This window comes from Nyctereutes procyonoides, unplaced genomic scaffold, assembly GCF_905146905.1.
Source record: "Nyctereutes procyonoides isolate TBG_1078 unplaced genomic scaffold, NYPRO_anot_genome, whole genome shotgun sequence".
In the NCBI taxonomy this organism is placed as follows: Eukaryota; Metazoa; Chordata; class Mammalia; order Carnivora; family Canidae; genus Nyctereutes; species Nyctereutes procyonoides.
The window spans coordinates 53,756,841-53,779,224 of NW_026575052.1; the positions used below are offsets into that span (position 1 = coordinate 53,756,841).

The following is a 22,384-nucleotide window of genomic DNA, read 5'->3' on the forward strand; positions in this document are numbered from 1 at the left end:
CTACATCTGTATCTTTGGGGTAATTCCCTAGTAGTACAATTGCTGGGTTGTAGGGTAGCTCTATTTTCAGCATTTTGAGGAACCTCCACACAGTTTTCCAGAGTGGCTGCACCAGTTTGCATTCCCACCAACAGTGTAAGAGGGTTCCCCTTTCTCCACATACTCGCTAATATCTGCTGTTTCCTGCCTTGTTAATTTTCACCATTCCGACAGGTGTGAGGTGTGAGGTGGTATCTCACTGTAGTTTTGATTTGTATTTCCCTGATGCAGAGTGATGGTGAGCATTTTTTATGTGTCTGTTGGCCATTTTTATATATTATGCCCATTTCTTGACTGGATTATTTGTTCTTTGGGTGTTGAGTCTGATACATTCTTTATAGATCTTGGGTACTAGCCCTTTATCTGATACGTCATTTGCAAATATCTTCTCCCATTCTGTAGGTTGTCTTTTGGTTTTGTCAACTGTTTCCTATGCTGTGCAGAAGCTTTTTATCTTGATGAAGTCCCAATAGTTCACTTTTGCCTTTGCTTCCCCTGCCTTCAGAGACATGTCTAATAGGAAACTGCTGTGGCAGAGGTGATAAAGGTTGCTGCCTGTGTTCTCCTCTAGGATTTTGATGGATTCCTGTCTCACATTTAGGTCTTTCAACCATTTTGAGTCTATTTTTGTCTATGATCTAAGAAAATGGGCCAGTTTCATTCTTTTACATGTGGCTGTCCAGTTTTCCCAACACCATTTGTTGAAGATACTGTCCTTTTTCCAGTGGATATTCTTTCCTACTTTGTCGAAGATGAGTTGATCATAAAGTTGAGGGTCCATTTCTGGGTTCTCTATTCTGTTCCATTGATCCATGTGTCTGTTTTGTGCCAGTACCAAACTAACCTGATGATCACAGCTTTGTAGTACAGCTTGAAGTCTGGATTGTGATGGCTCTCCATTCTTAAGAAGAAAATACACACTCCTTTGCTTAGCATTTCAATGTACTTCCAGGTCACATCCTGTCTAATTCTCTAATGACTTCCCTTCTTATTTTCTGTAGCTCACCTACACTAAATTATTCATGTTTGTTCACATATGCACACTGCTGTCTCCCTGTCCCAGGCCTTTGTCACTTGCTCATCTAAAATATACTTTCTTTTTTCTCCTATTTCCATACATCTGACAATTTAACTTTTCTACAAACAGAACCCAAATACTACCTCCTCTATGAGCCTCCTCTCTCCTATTGAGATGGGGGAGATTTTTTTCTTCCTTCAAATCACCAAAACACTGTGTAAAATAATCTTTTATAGTGCTTGACAGCCACGAATCATCTACCTTTTGAGGTGATTATTTCAATAAAGCCATCAAGAGCATAGCAATTTTTTTTCTCAAGTATATGACAAACCGGTTCAACACATTCCACATACAAGGTGCTCATTTAATGTTACAAAGCAAATAGCCTAGCAGGTTGCACATAGTAAATGTTCATTCAGATATAATCAAATGAATTTTAAAAATCTGGACCCTATGAGGTGCTATTAAAGTATTACATATCTCATGCTATTTTTTTTTTTTTTCGATTAAAAAGCCAGAATCCATACGACTCTTTAGCCAGGACGGAAGGAGGAGCTCGGCAGCCAAATGGAAAGACAAAAGGACTGTGCCCGGGTCCTAGCTGGAGCAGAGGCCTTGCAGCAGTGGGCAGCGGCTCTTACAATCTGCCAGACCCCCCCCCTCCCCGGCAGCCCCGCATGGTGCGCAGCAAAGAGGTAGCTCAGTGGTCATCGCGTGGGTCATCGGACAGGTACCGCGGAGCAGCGGGTGGCGAGGGGCATCGATGCGCGTTCTGGAAGGTCCCGGGCAAGACGGACTGCAGGAAAGGGACGGCTAAGCATCACTTGGGCCACAAGCGCCTGATGACATGCGGCGAAGGTCGTAAGTGAAGATCCAAGTGTGGCTGCAGGAAGGAAACCCGGCGGCCCCCAGAAGCGAAGCGAGAGCAGGAGCTGCAGCGGCTGGAGCGGGGCCTGCTGCCGGGTGCGGCGGCTGGGGCCGATGGCAATGGCCTCGATGCGCACGGGGGGCGGGAAGGGGGCAGCGAGCCCGGCCGGGGCCAGTGCGGGTCTCTGGTGGCCACGTGCCCAGGGCCGAGGTGTACCCCCACCCCCGTTTACTGAGGGCACCTCCTCCTCTGCCCTGGCTTCCTGCCCTGCTGGGCTGCCGCCTGCGCTCCGCCCTCCATGGGCCCTCTCTCCTGTCTGGCCTTAGTGTCCCTTCCTCCCCCGTCCAGCGACAGTCCATCCAGGCGATGCCTACGGTCGTGCCCGGCACCAGGGCTCACCGAGCTGGAGCCGTCCTGTCTTCTAGGAGCTGCAAGAGCGTGAGGCAGGACTTGGTTGGGCACTGAATGCGTATTACACCAAAAAGACATCCAGTGTCTAATAATCACATATAAAAATGCTCAATATCATTAGTCATCAGGGAAATGAGAATTACACCACAACGAGATACCATGGCACATCCCCTAGAATGACTCCAATCAAAACAGCAGACAAGAACAAATGTTGGCAGAGAGGTGGAAAAGCTTGAACCTCTCGTATATTACTGATGGGAATATAAATGTTACTGTCGTTCTGGAAAAGTTTGGCAGTTTCTTTAAAAGTTAAGCCTAAATTTATCATAAGACCCAGCGATTTCAACTCTAGGAATTTACCCAGGAGAAATAAAAATACACATTCAAAGACCTGAGTGCAAACGCTCATTGCAACTTTCTTCCTAATAACAAAAAAGTGGAACCAATCCAAGTGTATATCATCTGGTGATTGGATAAGCAAAACATGCAATATTCATATAATGGAACATATTTGGCAATAAAAAAAATAAATTACTGGGGCACCTGGGAGGCTCAGTCAGTTTAGCGTCTGCCTTCAGCTCAGGTCATGGTCCTGGGGTCCCTGGATAGAACCCCACATTGGGCTCCCTGCTCAGCAGGGAGTCTGCTTATCCCTCTCCCTCTGCCACTCTCATCTGCTCCTGCTCTTGCTCTCTGTTTCTCTCTCTCAAATGAACAAATAAATAAAATATTTTAAAAAATGAACTACATATACATGCTACAACATGGATGAACCTTGAAAACATGATATTAAGTGAAAGGAGCCAGTCCATAAGACCATATCATATGTGACTCCCTATGTATGAAATATCCAAAGAAAAGAAAATCATTTGGAAAATGGATTTTCAATGGAAAACAGATTCCTGGCTGCATAGGGCTGGAGGTCGGAAATGTGGAGAGACTACCAAGAGGCAGTGGATCCTTTTTTGATTCTAAAACGGGTTTGTAGTAAATGGTTTCACAAGTCTGTATATTTTCTAAAAATCATTGAATGCTACACTTTAAGTGGGTGAGTTTAATGGTATGTAAATTAGACGTCCATAAAGCTGTTAAAAAATAATTGGATTTCCAGGTTGTGCAACCTTTACTCATTGGAAAAATAAAATAAAACTTAGCTTTGTTTAAACAATATTGTCACAGAAACATGGTCAAGTACCACAAAGGGAGAAAATAAAAATCTGTCTAATCCATTTTACTATGTTTTGATGGATGGTTTTTGGACTAACGTAACAAAATAGAAACAATAACTTCTTCATATAAACCATTGAAATAGGAATAAATTTTTAAAGAGAAATCACGTTTAATTATTTTTTTAAACAGCAGTTTTGTAGGTATCTTAAATTTTCAACAATTAGGTCAGAAAGGATTCCTTTCACTAAGACGTTATTGGATCTAAACTATTAGGCAGGTCACATAAATTGTCAGCACATTGCAGTCTTTTGCTAATTAATTATTCACCCCAAGCCTATTAGCAAATATTTACCACTTATAGCCTAATTAAAATTGAACCCAGCCTCTATTACATAGAGGTCATTCTAAAGCTCTTCTCCAGAGCAATACAGGCTTGCATATAGAAGAATTGCTAAGAAAGTCCCACTCAGAGAGTAGTTATCCGGAGATCAAGAAGAGATTTAGGGACCCTGGTGATTTTCAATACTCATAGATCTATCATTGTTCATTTTACTCAAGGATCAGGTATGTTGGAGTTGGGCGGTGGCATAAATCTGGAAAGAGAAGGTTGAGTTTTCAGGAAGATATGAGAAAACCAACACCTCCATCATAGAGAAACGTACACGGTGCCATTTTCTTTGAGGAGGGCATCGTGACCTCTCTCTACCCATGTGTAGGCTGTGTCCTTAAAAAAGCAAAAGATCAATAAGAAGGTAACTCGACTTTATAGTGCAAGGTCTCCTGTCCCGTGGGCTGTAATCTGGAACTCTGAAATCAGTTCAGAGGTCTCTCTAGAGGAGGCCCTTCCAAGACCTATCCTTTCTTCTCTCAAAGAGACAAGAGGAGGAGATTTCCTTGTTCTTCCTCTAATTTCACTGTATAAACCTCTGTGCAATTCTGTCCAAACTTTGATGTCACGTTTGTGCGGCCTCGGATGTGGGTATATCAGGTAATAAACTGTTCTGTAAGAGAGTACGCTTTCTGCCTCTCCTCTGCGCTGGTGCAGAGGGTGCAGGATTGTTTTGTTTTGTTTCTCCAATAAGACATAACAAAGTTGGAGTGAGAATGTCAACGATTCACCAGAAGAAGGGACCCTTAATGAAAGGTAAAGTCTTGTTTTAAATTCTGACTCATGTTCTGCAGCACACACTCATTGAAAAGACTTAGCATCAAAAATGACCTAAAGAGTCAAGACAAGCAACAACCAAAAGCGTTCCAAAGGTCATAGGCAGATTGCTGTAAACAAAATATACAGCGGAGGACCGTTAGGCAGGCAGGAAGGGGCGTGAAGTATTTCTGCAGTATTAGCAAAGTAGCAGTTATGGTGCAAGAAATTTAAGACAATTTGCCAATCAGGACAAAAGGAAAAAAATCTGTTTTTTGCCCATCAAAGTTGACCATGAAAAAGTTTTAAGATATAGTTTTGGTGAGTGTAAACGTTTTCTATTGCTGCTATAACAAATTGCCATAAGTTTAGTGCCTGAAAACAGCACAAATTGATCATCTTCTGGGTCAGGAATTCAGAAGTTTCTTTTGCTTGTTTGTTTGTTTTAATGATTTCAGATTTCATTCATTTATCCATGGAGACACAGAGAAAGAGGCAGAGACACAGGCAGAGGGAGAAGCGGGCTCCCCATGGGGAACCCGACTTGGGACTTGATCCCAGAACCCCACGATCATACCCTGAGCCAAGACAGATACCCAACCACTGAACCACCCAGGTGCCCTGGAATTCAGAAGTTTAACACAGGTCTCACTGCACTACAATCAAGGTGTCTGTAGGTCTGTGTTCCATCTGGAGGGTCCAGGGGAGAACCAGCTTCCATGCATCTTCCATCTTCTAGAGATGCCCACATTCCTCGGCTCATGGCCCCTTCCTCCAACAGCGCTGGTAAGTCCTTGTCACGTTGCATCACTATGACCTCCACTTTCACTTTTAAGGTCTCTTGAGCTTACACTGGGTCACTTGGAAGATATGGACAGAATGTGCCCACTGTAAATCCATAACTGAAGCTCTAACTCCCAGGGTGACAGTAATTATCACTGGGGCCTTTGGGAGGTGATTAGTTTTAAATGAGGTCATGAGAGTAGAGCTCCCATGATGGAACTATTGTCCTGATAAGAAAAGGAAGAAACGCTAGTGTTCTCTCTTTCTTTCTGCCACATGAGGACACAACGACAAGCTACTGTTTATGAACCAGGGAGTGCTCCCTCGCCAGACCCCAAATCTGCTGATGCCTGGACCCTGGACTTCCAGCTTCCAGAGCAACAAGAAAGAAATATCTATGGTTTAAATCACTCAATCTGTGCAATTTTGTTAGGGCCACTCAAGGTGACAAGGACCATAAAGAGTGAACAAACCAGGATACCCCCCACCTCAAAGTCCCTGACTTTTGCACATGTGTGAAGGCCTCTTTGCCAGGTACTGTAACGTATTCACAGGGTCCAGAAATTAGGATGCAAACATCCTTTAGGGAGTGTTATTCTGTGGACCACAGTGAGGGAGTGAGAAGATTGTTATTCTCACACTTCCCATTGGGAATGTAAAATGCTAAAATCCCTCTCCAGGGAGATACATGAGTGAAAAGCCTAATGAATATGTGAGTTGCTAATCCAACAAGTCTTTGGAAATCTGTCCTAAGGATATGACTACTTATGTGTTGTCCATATCGGTGCTATGGCACTAGGAAGAGTTAGGAAAACCAAATGTTTAACAATAGATTGGTTAAATAAACCCGGGTGTATCTACGGCTCTTGCTCACCTATTCCTGAATGAATAATTACTCTGAAGTTTAGCAACTTGAAACAATTATCATTTACTTTTCCACGCAGTCTTGAGGGTCAATCCAGGAGCAGTTCACCTGCGGGGCTCTGTTTCAGGCTCTTCCATGAGGTTGCAATTGGGATGCCATGGGCTGTAGTCACCCAAGGGCTGACTGCGGATGGAGGAGTCCCCGTCACAGCGTCCCACTCACACGGCTGGCAGGTCAGCGCTGGTTGTTGTCAGGGGGCCATGGGGACTTCTCCTGAGGGCTGCCTGAGTGTCTGGTGGCCCCCCAGCTGGATTTCCCAGGGAGAGTGACCCAAGACAGAGCATGGAGGACACTGCCAACGCCTTTTATGATGCATACTTGGAGGTCCCTCCTCATCATCTCATACATACTCTATTCTTCAGAAGGGATTCACTAAGTCCAGCCACACCCAGAGAGAGGGGAGAACAATTAGGTAGATTCCTTCTTTTGAAAGCAAGTCATGTCAAGGAGTTAAAGAAATATTTTTAAGCCCCCAACATCAGATAATCAAGGGCATTATTGTTGCAAAAATGTACCCAATAAAGGGCACCCACAGTATAATGTGGTTGCACAATAGGATGTGTGATATGATACACCTCCAAATGCATATCTAGTTACTAGTCAAAAGCTTGGAACTAGTCTAGTTACTAGTTACTAAGCTTAGAGCTTAGTATCCTCTAGACCCCTGATACTAACATATTACATATAGAACCTCAGGTGCCCTCCAAAGGGAAATAAGTAATTCAGGAATGGCATAGACATGACCACCCACTGCCTCTCAGTGTGTGTGATCTGAAATGTTCTTATTTGGCATTTTTACTGGTTTGCATTTTCTGATTGTTCTGTGAGTTCATATAAGATTGTTCCTGTGAGTTCATTCCGATAAAGAGCACAGGCTCTGGAGTTAGGTCTCCTGGTATGAAGGCCAGCTTTGCCTACGGTCACTGTGTGGCCTTGGGAGAGTTAATTATTAACCTCTCTGTGCCTCAGTTTCCTCACCTGAGAACTGGGAGTGATAGTAATCCAATCTTCAAAACCACTAATGCCTGACCTTCCTCACACACTGACTCAATTGGTATTGATTGCTGTCTGGATATCAGGACTTTTTGATGATCTGCTAAAGAGTCTGACCTTCATTTGAGTTTGGGAACCAGAGATGAGCCCCACCTCGCACCCTCTGCTCATTTCTGGATTTCTTTAAATAGGTCATACTTCATCCACATGTGACACATGTAACAGGAGTTGAGCAGACTTCAGTGGTCCCTTCTTGCTGAATTTGGAGAAAGAGAAAGCACCACTTAGGACACAAATCAAATACCAATAGAGTGTTGCAACAGGTAAACCATTTATCTCCAGTGTTACCGACTCTAAACGGACTTTAGTTGCTAGGGAATGGTTCAACCTTTGAGAATCATGTCTCTTTGACTAGCTTCTCAGGACAGATTAATACGATGTGGAATACACTGATTTTATATTATATGTATTTAAAAATTGCACTGTCGTTTGTCGCTCGTGACCTGACATGGGTTACATTCCAAATAAGATTTACCTGTCTGCAAGTGAGTGAGCAAAAACAAAACCACAACAGTGACATTGACTTTGGGCCATCCTAATTATTTTGAATTATACTGAACTATCCCTTCAAGTAAATTTTGTAGAATACTATTTGGTTGACGGAAACTCTGAGTAAATTGGCAAGAAGTAAATAAGCCTGGATGCTGAGCTTGGCGTGGGTAGGATGGAATGCCCCTTTCCTGTGATCAGTCAAGATAATGCTTGATAATCCTTTTTGAGCAAAGTTTAATTGAAAATCTCAGCCCCCACATCCTAAAACCATGGAATTGTACCATTTTAGAGCTCGGAAATCCCCTGGAGATGATCTAGTCTAACCACCTAATTTTATGGATGAAGAATCCAGTAAAATACAGTTTCAGTTTATCAGAAAATGTCTCTAACTGAGCAGAGCTGCCAGGAAAAATTCTCTCAGCTTAGCTCAGCGAAGAGGAATTAGAAATTTCTGTCACTAAGCAAATATTTACCTTGTGTCTTGGATGTTAGGCGGGGTGTACCTGTGGAGCCCCCTCCCACCAATCCTGTCCCAGGTAAGATAACCCGGAGTGCCGAGTGGTGGCTGAGGGCCTAGAGCAGAATGTGTCCTCCTTGAGCAACACGTGTGTGATTTCGCTGAGATACGAACCAAAGGAAAAAGGGGACAGAGAAGAAAAAGGAGGAAGAAGAGGGAGAAGAGGAGGAGAAGGAGGAGGAGGAGGAAGAGGGGTGAGGAGGAGGAGGGAAGAGGGAGAAGGAAGAGGAGGAGGAGGAGGAGAGGAGAAGAAGAGGGGAGGAGGGAAGGGGAGGGAGAAGAGGAGGAGGAGGAGGGGGAGGGGATGGAAGGGTGAGGAGGAGGAAGAGAAGGAAAGAGGAGAGGAGGAGGAGAAGAGGAAGGGGAGGGGAAGGAGGAAGAGGGGAAGGAAAGGAAAGAGGAGAGGAGGAGGAAGGGGAGAGGAAGGAGGGAGAAGAGGAGAAGGAGGAGGAAGAGAGGAGGAGGAGGAAGAGGAGGGGATGAGGGGGAAGAAGCACAGGATGCAATCTGACAAAATGAATGCGGAGTCAGAATTTTAAGAATATGCTCAAGCTTGCCCTTCTTGTATTTTTAACTACTACCTGACAGCTTGGAATTTCATAAGCAATTACCTTTCCGTTCTGGATCGTTCTCCCAGGACCATTTGAAATTGTCGTCTAGAAGTAAATGTGAGGAATCAACCATTCACTGATGAGTCATCTTAAAGAGGCAGAGTAGCCCTCCAGCCTGTGCTCTGTAGCGTGGCCTGAGACAGAGGGACCAGTAGGAAGGGCGGTGGGTCCCTTGGGTGTCCCTTAGGAAAGGTAAGTCAGAGCAGGAGGGCTGGCTGTGACCACTGGGAGGCTAGATGTGGTTGCCCATGGGAGGCACAACTCTGTCCTGGAGGGTCACTGGAGGCCACTTATAATTGAATCAACAACCTCCCATCACTGTCTTGCTCTGACTCTATGTCCTCCAAGCCACCTTCTGACTGTCGTGTGCATCTCCAAACACCACCAGCCCAGCAGGACCTGATGTCTTGTCCCCCAGACGACATTCACGGCAATAAGCCAAGTACCACCTCCACCCCTAGGAGCTGGGGTGATGGCTCTGACCTCGGACAGATGGATCCAGTCTGAGGATCCTTCCTGGAGAAACAAGAGCCCGGAGGGTGGACCTACTGTGTTCATGGTGCTCCCGGGGGCTTCAGGGATTCGGCTTTGCCAGTCTTGTCCCACAGGTGTTTGCTCCTATTTTAGCTTCTATAGTTTCCATGTAGGACTAGGATAGGAGGGAAGAACTCAATACACAAGGATGCTAAATGGAGGCGGGATCATTTCCACAAGGTCTGTTGCACAGAATTCTCTCGGCTTCCACTCCTGGTCCTTGCTGATGAGGATGTGACTTTGCTCCGGGCACAGGAGCACGTTGTCCACGTGGGGTCCCCCCTCCTGCTTCCAGGAGAGGAAGGGAGAGCAAACCACCGTCTTGGACCTGACGCTTTTCAGGGGCCTTCAGCCAAGATCATCCTTCTGCCAAAGTGGTATATTCTAGGTGGTGTATCCTGCCCCCCTTCCAAAGGAAAGTCTTAAATAATACCTCACACTTCTTTAGTGGCTCATGATTTCTCAAAGCACTTGAATATCCAGTTTTGCATTTGCCCTTCCCAACTATCCTGGAAGGTTGACCAACAAGGCATCATTATTTCCACCCATTCTCCAGCTCAGAAAAGCGGGGCTGGCTGCGGTCAGAAAGTGAGGCCAGGCCTCGAACCCAGGTGTCTTGAATCCTAACCCAGTACGGTGAAGAATGACGATTGAAACATTTCTTTTAAAATATGCCAAAGTCGAGCATAAAATAATGACTTGGGAGGCATGGGCCGTGGCTCGGTGAATTGTACCGGCTGGTGCAAATACCACAGAAAGAGGGAGATGGTAGGGGTCTTTGGTCCTTTGGGCCCTTCTTTGGCACTGGAAGGCTGATACAGACGTGCTGATGCACCACCTGGAGGTTAGCTCCACGGGTCCCCCAGGGAAGCCGTGTCCTGATTCACGACGTCCTTTGTCAGTAGGGGGGTGGCGGACAGAGCACCAAGCACCTCCACGTTCCACGGATGGCCGAAGTTGGAGTGTTTTCTAAGATTTACTCCTTATTCACAGAGGATGATCTGCTCTGAAGACCCCATGCAGCGCCAGCTGGGTGGCTTTGGATTTCTTCACCCTCAAGGCGCAAGTTCTAGTCTCCCTGGGCTTTTTTTTTTTTTTTTTTTAAGATTTTCTTTATTAAAAAAAAAAAGATTTTCTTTTTTTATTCATGAGAGTCACAGGGAGAGAGGCAGAGACACAGGCAGAAGGAGAAGCAGGCTCCCTATGATGAGCCCGATGGGGGACTGGAATCCAGGACCCCGGAGTCAGGACCTGAGCTGAAGGCAGATGCTCCACCACTGAGGCACCGGGTGCCCCTGGCTTATAATTTTAAGCATGCACGTGCAGCATGGTTTCCATAGGATTTCAGGGAGGCTACTAATAGCCCACCCCCATCGTGCCCCGAGAAGGAGGGTCTGTGGTTCATTAGAGGATTCTCACTAATTGGTGCTGTCAGCAGGACTGCAGCTGGCTAAGGGCTAATGCATCGTTAGACGAGGCTCTGAACATTTCATAAACATGGTAAATACCCCGGTACAATGGACTGTTGCTCATCACTGCATTATCAAAATGGAAAAAAAAAATCGACTTTAATGAAGGAGGCTGATAGACTGCATTTAAAGGAAAATGTTTGCTTGTAGGTTTGTGTCTTGGACTCCGTAATTGGCAATTTCAGGTGCGAACGACCGTGGAACCCGTCACGGGCTTGGCATTCTGAGACGCAAGCGTTAGCGTCTGGATCAAAACATCTCGGTGTGAACGGTCCTGCCGAGAGAGGCCGCAGCCTTGGTGTCCAGCAATGTTGCAGTTTAAAGGGGAAGAGCCAAGCTGATCATCCATTACCCTAGCAGGAAAAGGTCGCCCCAAATTCAATGAAAAGGTCACTAGTGAATATCTAAGGTTTCTCTATGTGCAGGAGCTCCAATCAGTTCACTTTTTTCCCCCCAGAAATACAGACTGTGTCTCTCCTCTGAGTTTTGTGTACCTTTCCCTGTAAAGCTTGCACCAAGATGGCAGCTGGGCATGAAGAAGCCACGGACGGGCCCCCATAGAAGGACCCAACCCCATATCTGCACAGGTCCCTTGGGGGGACCATCTAGAAAGGGGCCGTTCGGAATGCCTCAGCCTCCTCTGGACCATTAGAAAATCCATCTACCCATGAGTTCATCATCTTCAGGTGTTGGAAAAACAGGTGCATCATAGTCAGGAAGGAAAACGTGAACCCTTGGCCTTTTTTATCCGAAGAAAGCTTTATGGCTTGAGACAAGATGCTATAACGATCACAATATCGAGATCTCTAGGTAATTTTTAACATTACCAACCAATAACTGAGGTGCCCACTGGATTACTGCCGGGGTTCTGATTTCCAGGGATGTGGAGGTCATGCAATATCTACCCGTGATCTCATAATTGCATTGTAGTCGATTATGTGGCATTTCAGCTCATCAAGCCTTTGGCTGGAGCCGGGAAGTACGGCGTATGTTACCGATTTACCCCCCTTTTCCTTCTCAGGGGGGACCAGATCTGCCGGTTGTTGGGAGACCCTAAAACAAAGTCTCCCTCAACCAAAATTCTCCGTTTACCTGCCTCTCTGCTTCTGCCGAAGATGCACCTGTGGTCATTTCAGTCTTTTTAGTTGCTGCAGGAGCCAGGTGCCAAAACATGACTCATCAGGGAAACAGCCTTTGTAAGGCACTATTAGCAATAATAGTATTTATTGTTCCGGTTAATACAAATAGAAGCAATGATTAAAATTGTCATGTGCCCTCAGTAGGGCAAGAATTACAGATCATCTCATTTAGTTCCTCGAACCACATGAAGTGAAGACGCTGCTGTGATTTTCATTGTGCTGGTGAAGAAACAGACAGTGAGGAGAGGCTCCCAGCTTTGGTCGAAGAGCCCGGACGGTGCCGAGCCACCTGCTGGACACTCAGACCCTCTCCGGACTCCAATCTCTCTCTCTCTTTATATTATTATTAATATTATTATTATTAATTATTATTATTATTTTAGAGAGAGAGCACGAGTGGGGGAGAGAGAAGAAGCAGGTTCCCCACTGAGCAGGGAGCCCGACTCGGGACTCGATCCCAGGACCCCAAGATCATGACCTGAGCAGAAGGCAGATGCTTCACCGGTGGAGCCCCCCAGGTGCCCCATCTTTATTTATTCTTTTTTTCTATCTGTGTCCCCTTCTCCCTGTCTCTTCTCTTCCTTCCTTTTATTCAACTTATATGTAGCTCTTCCCACTCTTCTCCTCCAACTGTTTGTTTCCTTTGCTTTCTGCCTGTGTCTTTCCCCTTCTTCCCCGTTTAAGACTTTTAAAAAATGAACCAATCATCCTTTTCTTAACCACATTAGTAGAATATATTTTAAAAAGTAAGATTGACATCATACCATTTTTTATTCAATTTGCTACTGCCCACAGACTCCCGAGGGGCCGGGCGTTGACATCCTTGGGTTCCTCTCAGTCTGTCACTGAGCACCATGCGCGGTTGTGGTGGTTCAGAGCGTCAGGTGGCTTGGGCCCCGTTCACTCAGCTGCCAAGGCCACAGGCCGCGACTCCACCGCTCAGAGGGTGCCTGACATCCTTCAGATGCAAGTCGCCCCGGGCCTGCGGAGGCATCACAGTGATCTGAGCTGCGAAAACACACTCGGTCTTCTCTGCAGGTCACACAATGGTGAACCGAGGCGCCCGGTGGGGATGGTGCCCGTGATGACCTCCTGCATCGCTCGTGCCCTCACGACCTGGAGCGGCTGAAGGAGCGCGGAGCCCCGGGCACTGAGGACCCGATCCATGGCACTTCCTTTGGGCGCAGGGCGCAGCACACAGTGCCTGGAGCCTACTGTTCCTGTCCTCCCTCCTCCGCCTTCGCCTAATTCCAGGTCTGCTTCTGCCTGCGGGACTCCCCTGTCCCCGGGCCGAGGGGGGAGAGGCGGGCTCGAGGGCGCCATCGGGAAGATGTAAGACCTACGGAGGCTGCGGCTGGAGGAAGCGCAGTACCTGCCCTCCTGCGGGGAAGCTGTTTGGTGGGGAGTTCTGAGCATAACGCAGTCACCCAGTCTGCGGGCTCTGTGCTTTGATAGATGCACCCCAGCAGGTGCGCGCGGGGCCCCCTGTCTAGCAGTGGCCAGTGCCGGATGGTTCTGCAGTTTCTCGTGAGCCCCTGGGTCACCTGCACCCCCTGCACCTCGCACACCACCCTCTCCTGCCCGCCGTGCCAGCACAGAAACACAGGACCCCCAAGGGAACAGCAAACTGCCTTTTCATGGCTCAACAAAGATGCTTCGAGAACGCGCCTTAAAACAAATTCTGTTGGGAGTTGTCAAGGCTTCTGCCCCAAGGGCAAGCCCACTTTGAGGGGAGGTCAAAGGCATCTGGAGCTTTCCAAACTGCTGTTAAATCTAACACTCCAAGAGCCAACAGGACAGATTAAAATTGGATTTTGCCTGCAATACCATTTGGATCGAGCCTGCATTGCTGAATGTGTCCTCCAGCCGGGGAGCCTGTTGCAGACCCTCTGCCAGCCTCAGGCTCTCGAACACGGCTCCCAAGCAGCGTGACTGCCTTCTGTGGGAGAGGCCTGGCTGCTGGGATGGGGATGGGGTTGGGATGGGACTGTCCGAGTGCGTCGGACCATGCCTGCCCATCTCTGAGCAGCGCTCTCCTCCCTATGACAACAGGTGTGCCACACTACAAACACCCAGCTTCGGGAAAGGAATTCACAAACAAGTATAACAGGATATTCAGAAAACTGGTGCAGGGTGACTCATCTCATCGAACGCAAACTATCTGGGATGTGACGGTCTGCTGTTGCATTGGCAGCTCGGTCCGGCGAGGTACGTCTTCGGTTTCAGTACATCATCATTGTTATTTTATTACAACTTCACTACTGTATCATTGTTATTATTATTTCTTTATTATTATTATACTTTATTATATATTATTATTTATTATTTATACTATTATTCATTTGCCATCTGCCACTGCAAAGGTCAGACAGAGACCCTGAATGCATAAGAACCCGGGAAAAGCAGTGGCCGCCAAGCGTGGTCTCCAGCCCTGCTGGCCCGGGGCTCTCTGAGACCAGAAAGGCCTGCGTCCACCCTGCTTTCCTTCCGTAAGAGCCGTCGACAAGCTCACGGGCCTTTCATCTCTCAACTGCGTTTCTCTAGTTTCCATGTAATTTGCTGTAATTTAAGGAAACTGGAGTCCGGTCCTGGGTACATACAAGACCACATGGATGCGGATCCCAAGAGGCCTCGCTGCAGGACGGGATGAGTCCTCTGCTGAGCTGCCCACCTGACCAGCAGAAACACAGACTTTGTGTCTCCAGCCAGAGGTCTGGACATGGGTTATCACAGGGGGGCACGTCTCAGACTTGCCCAGCCCCACCTTCACATCCCGAAGAGATAGTTGCTAGCGAGGCCCATTTGCATGTAGGGAAACTGATGAAAAGGTTTTTGGAGGTCACAGAGGGAGGCGACGGTTGAACCCTGGGAATGTCTGATTGTAAGCCTAACGGCATGGGCTGCTCCTCTACAGTCCTAACATCAAAAAAGGCCTCAAAACACAAAGTTGTGTGATGTCCAAAGTAACTTGGCAGCAAAACCCAACCAGAATTTACATTATGTTCCTCATAATCTATAAAAGGCATGTAGACAGGTAGGTAAATAGGAATGTATTTAGAAAACAGAACGCTACCTCAGCTCCTGCTAAAATTAGACAAAAAATGAACTCTGACACACGTATGGTGTCAAGGTTATTGCTTAGGGGGCTCCGGACCTGTCCGGAGAGACTGTCACAGTAGAAGGCTGATAGCGATGCCTATACCATGGTCTCTGTGTTATAACACATACGCATTCAGATATCAAAGTCAGGGAGAACCTGGAAATTAATGCAGTTCAAGTTTCTTCTCCATGAAAAGTAAGTCCTGTCTGCATGTCTTGGCAGCTGCTCATTCAGCTGAAATGGTAGCCTTTATAATAGGGAGACTGTTCCATGGATGGCCAGTCAACGTTAGGGAAACTCCCCCTCCTAGAAACGCAAATGGAAACCACAGTGAGACGTCACCTCACACCTGTCAGAATGGCTAAAATAAGAAACACAGGAAAAAATAAGTGCCAGCGAGGATGCGGAGAAAGGGGAGACTTCGTGCGCTGTTGGTGGAAATGGAAATTGGTGCAGCCACTGTGGAAAACAGTATGGAGGGTCTTCGAAAAGTTAGAAATAGAACTGCCCTAAGATCCAGTGATTGCACTACTAGGTATTTACCCAAAGGATATAAAAATACTAATTCACAGGGCTACATCCACCCCAGTATTTATAGCAGCTTCACTGGCCATGGCCAGAATTTGGAGATGACCCAAGTGTCCATCAACCGCTGAATGGATAAAGAAAAGGTGGTCTATGTATATACAATGGAATATTACTCAGCCATGAAAAAGAATGAAATCCGGCCATTTGCAACGATGTGGGTGGAGCTAGAGTCTATTATGCTGAGTGAAATAAGTCAGAGAAAGACAAATACTGTATGATTTCACTTATATGAGGAATTTAAGATGCCAAACAAATGAGCAAAGGGGGGGATAAAGAGAGAGAGAAAGTAAGCCAAGAAACAGACTCTTAATTACAGAGAAGATGTGCTGGTGGCCAGAGGGGAGGCGGGAGGTGGGGGAAATAGGTGATGGGGATGGAGGAGGGAACTCGTGGGGAGCACAGAGTGATGGATGGAAGTGTTGAATCACTACATTGTACGCCTGAAACTAATGTAACGCAGTGTGTTCACTGTACAGGAAGGAGGAAGGAAAGAAGGAAGGAAGGAAGGAAGGAAGGAAGGAAGGAAGGAAGGAAGGGAGGGAGGAAGGAAGGAAGGAAGGGAGGGAGAAACGGGACACACACAGAGAGAGAGGAACAAAGAAAACCAAAGCCAGTCTCCCTCCATGTAAGCTGAACTTACATAGCATCCCCTTGGCTCTGAACCAAGAGGCAGACGGCCTCCATACACACACTGGTCCCCCAAACGCCACCATGGTCCAGCACCAGTCCTTCAAACGGTTGTTTCAAAACATAATCATTTACTTAAACATTTCCAAGTGACTTGAGATCTTTGAATCAAAGTTTTAGCCCAGAAATTCGACGCCTTTCAATGGGCGTGTTTAGCTTTCCGGAGCTCTGACTACCCCCCCTCCCGACTGCACAGAGGAAACTTTGAAATGCTGCACGTTGAAAAGAGAAGCAAAAGGTAAATGCTGAATAAATGCAAGTGTTTCTCCTCCCTTATGCCCTGTGCAGGAGGGCAGGAAGCTTCTTGGGCAGAGTGTGGGTGGGGGGCGCGGGGGACTGCGGCCCTGGGAAAAGCTGCATCGGGCCGGATGTCTGCGGACATGGTTTCAGAATATTCTTAGAACCGAGCTATTCATATCTGTAGACTCTTTTCTTTTTAATTTAAAGAAAAATGGATTTAAGGAAACCAAGTGAACTAGGTCAACGAAGATGCTATTTCCTGGCAGCTCTGGACCCGCTAAACTCTCCTCATGGTTAGGAAAGAGTCTCCCATGGTAGGCATCGCTTCTGTCCCCCACGGGCCTCAGGGGTTGGGGGGAGGAGCCGGCAGCTCTGGGAGGCTTGCTGGGTGGGATCCGTGACTGACAGGACCCCACCCCGAATCCCCCGAATCACGGCCGGTTCTGAGATTTGAAAGCCCTAAGTGGGGACCAGTCCCAGCCCCTTTTGCCTTGTCCGGCTGCCTGACTTACACACGTGTTTATGTCTCCTGTGACTGAGGCTCACACGCCAGGCTCTTTCTAGACAGGACGCAAGTGCCGGCCGTGGGCAAATTTCCTCACCCAACACCAGGGATTTCCCTCGCCTGACTGTAACCGAGCTATTAGGGTTATTTGTTCTATACTTTCAACCTGTAACCTTCCTGCATCGTAGGGCACCTTTAAAGGATGTGACACAATTTGACCGAATCCAGGCTGCTGTGTTGTGTTTTCTCAACGTGAATCCACCTGCCTGATGTCCGTCTTCTTTACTCCTGAAGTGCATTCACACATCGGGCCGTTCAAGAGCTCTCCTGGCTAAAAACTCCCCTGAGTTTCTCTGATCCAGCCTTGGAAGGTGCCCCAAAGAGGCCCTGGGATGCAGCTCACTGGTGGCTGAGGACACCATATGCTTTCTTAACTTGACTGTCTTCACCCTCTCAATCAGATGTATGTCCAGACTGCACTTGTCCACGGTTCATTAGCTCCTAAAGAATTTGACCTGGTCCACGTCGCTTTGTCCTCCGAAGAAATGCCTAGGGAATTCCCCGAGTGAGGTCCACAGACAAGGACCCTGCCCAAAGAGAGTGTTCTTGGTTTTTGGTGACTCAGGGCCTTCTCTTTACACAGAGTAATCTTCAAAGGGCAGGTTGGAGATGTGTCAGCTCCAGACACAGCAAATGACTATGAGTTCAGATTCCCAAACTTTCCATTTTCCTGTTATTTCCCTGCCATCTCGTTGGACCACATTCCTGTGTCTGCTCTTCCCATCCAGAACGTGTGGGTGCTAATCTTTGCCTCTGACACCTGTTAGTCATTCTGTGTCTCAGGTCCCATTGGTGATATGGGGTAATCACCGTGTTTACCACACAGGCTTGTTGAGAAACCTCCACTTCACAGTGATAGGTGATCTGATCAAGTGGAGGTGATACATTAAGCTCAACAAAGATTAGACAGCAGACTTGGGAAGACCATAGCATCTTCTTTCCAGGTCTCGTTTCCCATAGAAGGTAACACTGATAGGAATCTGTTGTGGTGAATGCTCATCATTTCTGGAAACACAGGAGCATTCATGGAAAGACACCTGTAGGCTGAGGTCTTAGCTCCTATTAAGACCTGAGTAATAGCCTCAGATTTGCAAACACACAGGCTCTGGTTCTGCTTTCTTAGCTGGGCATGTGTTCACAGGTGTCTTATCTAGTGCTTATAGGCCAGAAAGGGCCACGTTCTAGGCAAATATCAAGAGATATGAGCTGAATGTGGTTTTAATATGCTGGCATCATATGATATCACTGACTTTGAGAAGTACCCTGCATGATCCAACTTACTGAAGAAGGAAGGGATCATTTGCTCCAGAGTAAAGTCAAAACAGTAAAACTGCTTGAGGAGAAAATGACCTTTCTTGTCCTTACACGTATCAAGTGGATTCTTGGGAAAGTAAGCCCAGCAAGGATTCCCTGTAACTAACGGCTGACTCCACTAGACTCCAAGAAGCCATTACTTAATTTTATTACTCTAAACTGACCAATTCCATCACGAGGCACCCTTGGGTTTCCACAGGGTCACGTTGGTGAGGTAACGTGTTGTACCCAGGCTGGGGACATCAGCTTTTTGATTTTTTGTCTTAATTCCAAGCTTATATTTCCACTCTTACTATTTAGCAAGATCCTTGTTTTGATGCGCTGTCATCAACACCTGATATAATCAGGATTGAAAACACAGTTTAAAATCTTGCCCCCACACCTCAGATAAAGCTGAACATCCATGATGTTTGATGATACACCATGGTCCGCTGCTGGCTTCTTCCTGCAGGAGAGGTAGTTCTGCAGCCAGCCAGTCCAGGCTTTTCGTATTTCTGTGTATTTGTGTATATTCTTAGGCAGGTCCATGCTTGAGTTGCTTCATGGTTAGGAGGCAGTCATTAGCTTCTAAAGAATCATCTGGAATCCTCTAGCAGATGATACACATAAAAGTATAAAAAAGAAATATAAAGAAGGAAGTAATAGACTTAGTGTGATAAGTAATTTGTATAATTGGCTGCCTCTAAAACAGACATACGTAACAAGTAATACATCTGCAACATCCTTTGCTTCTTTACCTTTACACAAAGAAGATGGATCTAGGTCTACACAAGTGTGTACATTAAATATTCATTGATGGATTTATTCTAAAATTTGTGAGTGTCCAGTCTGGCTCTAGATAACAAATAAAAAAAAAAAAAAACCTTCCTCTGTCTCTGTATCACTTTTTTTCTATTGCTGTGATGATTTCTTCTTGTCAAGAGCTGTGGAGGGTCAGCAATTTGACTTCACTTGTAAAGTTAAAATGTTAGCCAGCTGCAGTGTCCTGGTTTGAGGCTCATGGGTCAGAGGTGAAGGACAGTTTATTACTATCAGAAATCACAGCTGTCTAAATAACGTCATTTTTCTTGTTCTGGTTCTTCAAAGTTCCAGCATCTATGGGGCTGCATGGAGGGCCAGTTGACACTGGCATGTACAATAGGTTGCTGTGTTGTGAGAGACACGCTTATTATAGGAATTGGCTCATGGGGAAATGGAAGCTGAGAAGCCCCCATGATTTGGCCCCTGAAAGTTATAAACCCAGGAAAGAGGGTGGTGAAATTCAAGCCCAAGAACCAGGGGAGCTTATGGTGTCAATCCCAGTGTGTGGGCAGGAGAAAATGGGATGAGATGTCCCAGCTCAATAGTGAGGCAGGAAGAACAAGGAACAAATTCCTCCTTCCTTTGCCTTTTGTCCTATTCATTCCCTCAATGGATTGAAGGAGGGTCATCCACTTAGGGGAGGGAAATCTGCTTTACTCAATTCACTGAATCAAGTGTTAATCTCACCCAGAAGCGCCCTCACAGACACCCCCAGAAATAATGTTTAACCTGGATACCCCAAAGCCCATCGTGTTGGTCCAAAATTAAACATCACAGTTACATGCCAAGGGCAACACCCAAAGCTTGGAATCCCCAACCTTGTACAATGTCCTTGCCCACCCCATGCCCCAAAATGAGGTCCTATCCTTCTCCCAAGATGGTCAGCAAACCTGTCTCTTTCTCCAAGGGAGCCACAGTTACTGACTCTCAAGGCTCTTGGGTCCACAAACGTCCATCCAGAGTGTCCACAACAAATAGTGTCCAGACCTCATGCAGCAAGTCAAGGGAACCCCCAAAGAACTGCCTTCCAGCACTTCTTTCTTCCCCCTTAAATCCACTGTATCTCATCAACACTCGAAGCTAAAAGAAATTATTTGCACATAATGAGAATGATTTTCCTATCATTATCTCTCCTTTTCAGGCATGTTCATATTTTAAAATCAGCACCATTGCTAATCGCAGAACAGCAGACTTTGTGTTGCTGTTGGAGAAATCTCAAGCTTTATTGGTGATGCTGGGGATGGATTTGGGCATCAGGAGACCTGCCTGTCTGGCCGGTACAGCGCAGAAGGGGGGTAATCGGTGACCAGCATCCATGCTCCCTATCCACTTTAGGATGCTGTTCTCAGTAGAGACCATGTTTTCTGGCCCATCCAGTAGCTGGAGACATCCACGCTAATGAATTTTAGATAAGGGATGTGAGCAGAAAGGACGGGAGCCGTTCCAAACTGGGTTGATAAGACCTTCCTTTCGGTGAGCCAATGTGCAAATGGTCACAGGGTGGCCCTACAAGCTGAATGAGGACGACAGCAGTGTCTGGGGTAGAAGGTGGACATCCATGAACTCACTCACTGGCTTAATTCTGTTACATCAGGGGACTGTGCCCAAGCTACTCTATGTTTTGGAGGCTCCCTGTTACAGAAGTTAGCTCATCCTAATTTATACAAGTATGCTGTGTTGCTCAGGAGTCATTTTGGAGGAATGCAGAACCTTCGCAATCTGGGTTACATCTTTGGGAGAGCTTTGAAAGTCCTCCTTTCTCTCTGATGGCAGAAAATAAAGTCAATTAAAATGAATTCAGAGAGGCGAAAATTATGGGAAGACTTTTGTGCACCTGATGGTGTAGAATTTGTGCCACGCTGAGCCTGAAGGATGATCTGAACACGCCCATTCATAGTAGAGATCCCACACGTGGATGGACATGTCCCCAGATTTCAGCAATATATTTGCTTGCCAACTTGTTAAAGATAAAACATTAAAAAAAAAAAAAAAGAACCAAAACCCAAATAATAAAGAAGGTTGGTGGCAGCTGGTTTTGTGGGGGGGGTGTATGATGTTTGATGACCAACACAAAGATTTGGCTCATTGGAAGACAAAGGTTCACGGCAAAGGAGAATTTCACTGATATGGGGACACCAGCGCCCTACCTGGATATGCTTTACTTAGAAAATAAATGGATCATCAGCTAGTTATGGTGGAGAACTCTATGTATTGATAGAAAGCAAGGATCAGCAAACCTTTTCTATAAAGGGCCAAATAATGTATTTTAGGCTTTGAGGGCCAGATGGTCTCCGTAGAAACTGCTTAGCTGCGCTGTGGCACCAAAGGGACACAAATGAGTGGGCGTGACTGGCTTCCACTAATACCTTATTTACGAAAATAGTCTCTTGGGGTGGATTTGGTGCATGTGCTGGACCCTGATCTCAAGAATCTGTGCTTTTGCGTGTGTAGAACAAGTTTTGTACTTCAGTGGAAAACTGTATCATCTAGAGCATATCCTTCAGGATTAGCAGAGTCTAATCCTGGGCATTGTCTGGGGGGGGGGGCTTTTTGTTTTTGTTTCTGTAATTCTTCGTAAGCTATAGGTAATTGATAAATATGCAAGTTCTACCCTTTCTGGTAGTGATTTAATTGACTTCCTCCTTCCCCCACCCGCCCTTCCCTCCAGTTTTGTCCCCATTTGCAACCGGCTCCCTTTATCACACATACAATTGTGCTTTTCTCACATTTCCTTTGAAGGGGTTCTGCATCTGCCTGGCTCCTTCACGTCATCTGAGTGAAATACATTCTTTAACATGCATTTATTTGAAATCCGCATAGGGAGATGATTTTACCTTTTCCTGAAAACCCTCTTCTAGTTTGAGTATAATGACCAAGCTATCAGTAGCTTTGAAACGAAGTTCGTATTGAAGGTGA

General features: G+C 46.3%; 1 long non-coding RNA gene across 2 annotated transcripts; it reads left to right on the forward strand.

Annotated features, from left to right (window-relative positions):
* Window positions 1-12,374: 12,374 nt before the first annotated feature.
* Window positions 12,375-19,493, forward strand: LOC129513735 (uncharacterized). 2 transcript variants are annotated; one of them, XR_008665296.1, is made up of 5 exons: window positions 12,375-12,691; window positions 13,212-13,427; window positions 14,226-14,381; window positions 16,996-17,102; window positions 17,482-19,493. It is a non-coding gene; the product is annotated as an uncharacterized LOC129513735 (long non-coding RNA). The 2 variants fall into 2 exon arrangements; XR_008665295.1 differs by having other exon boundaries at window positions 13,212-14,381.
* The last annotated feature ends 2,891 nt before the right edge of the window (window positions 19,494-22,384 follow it).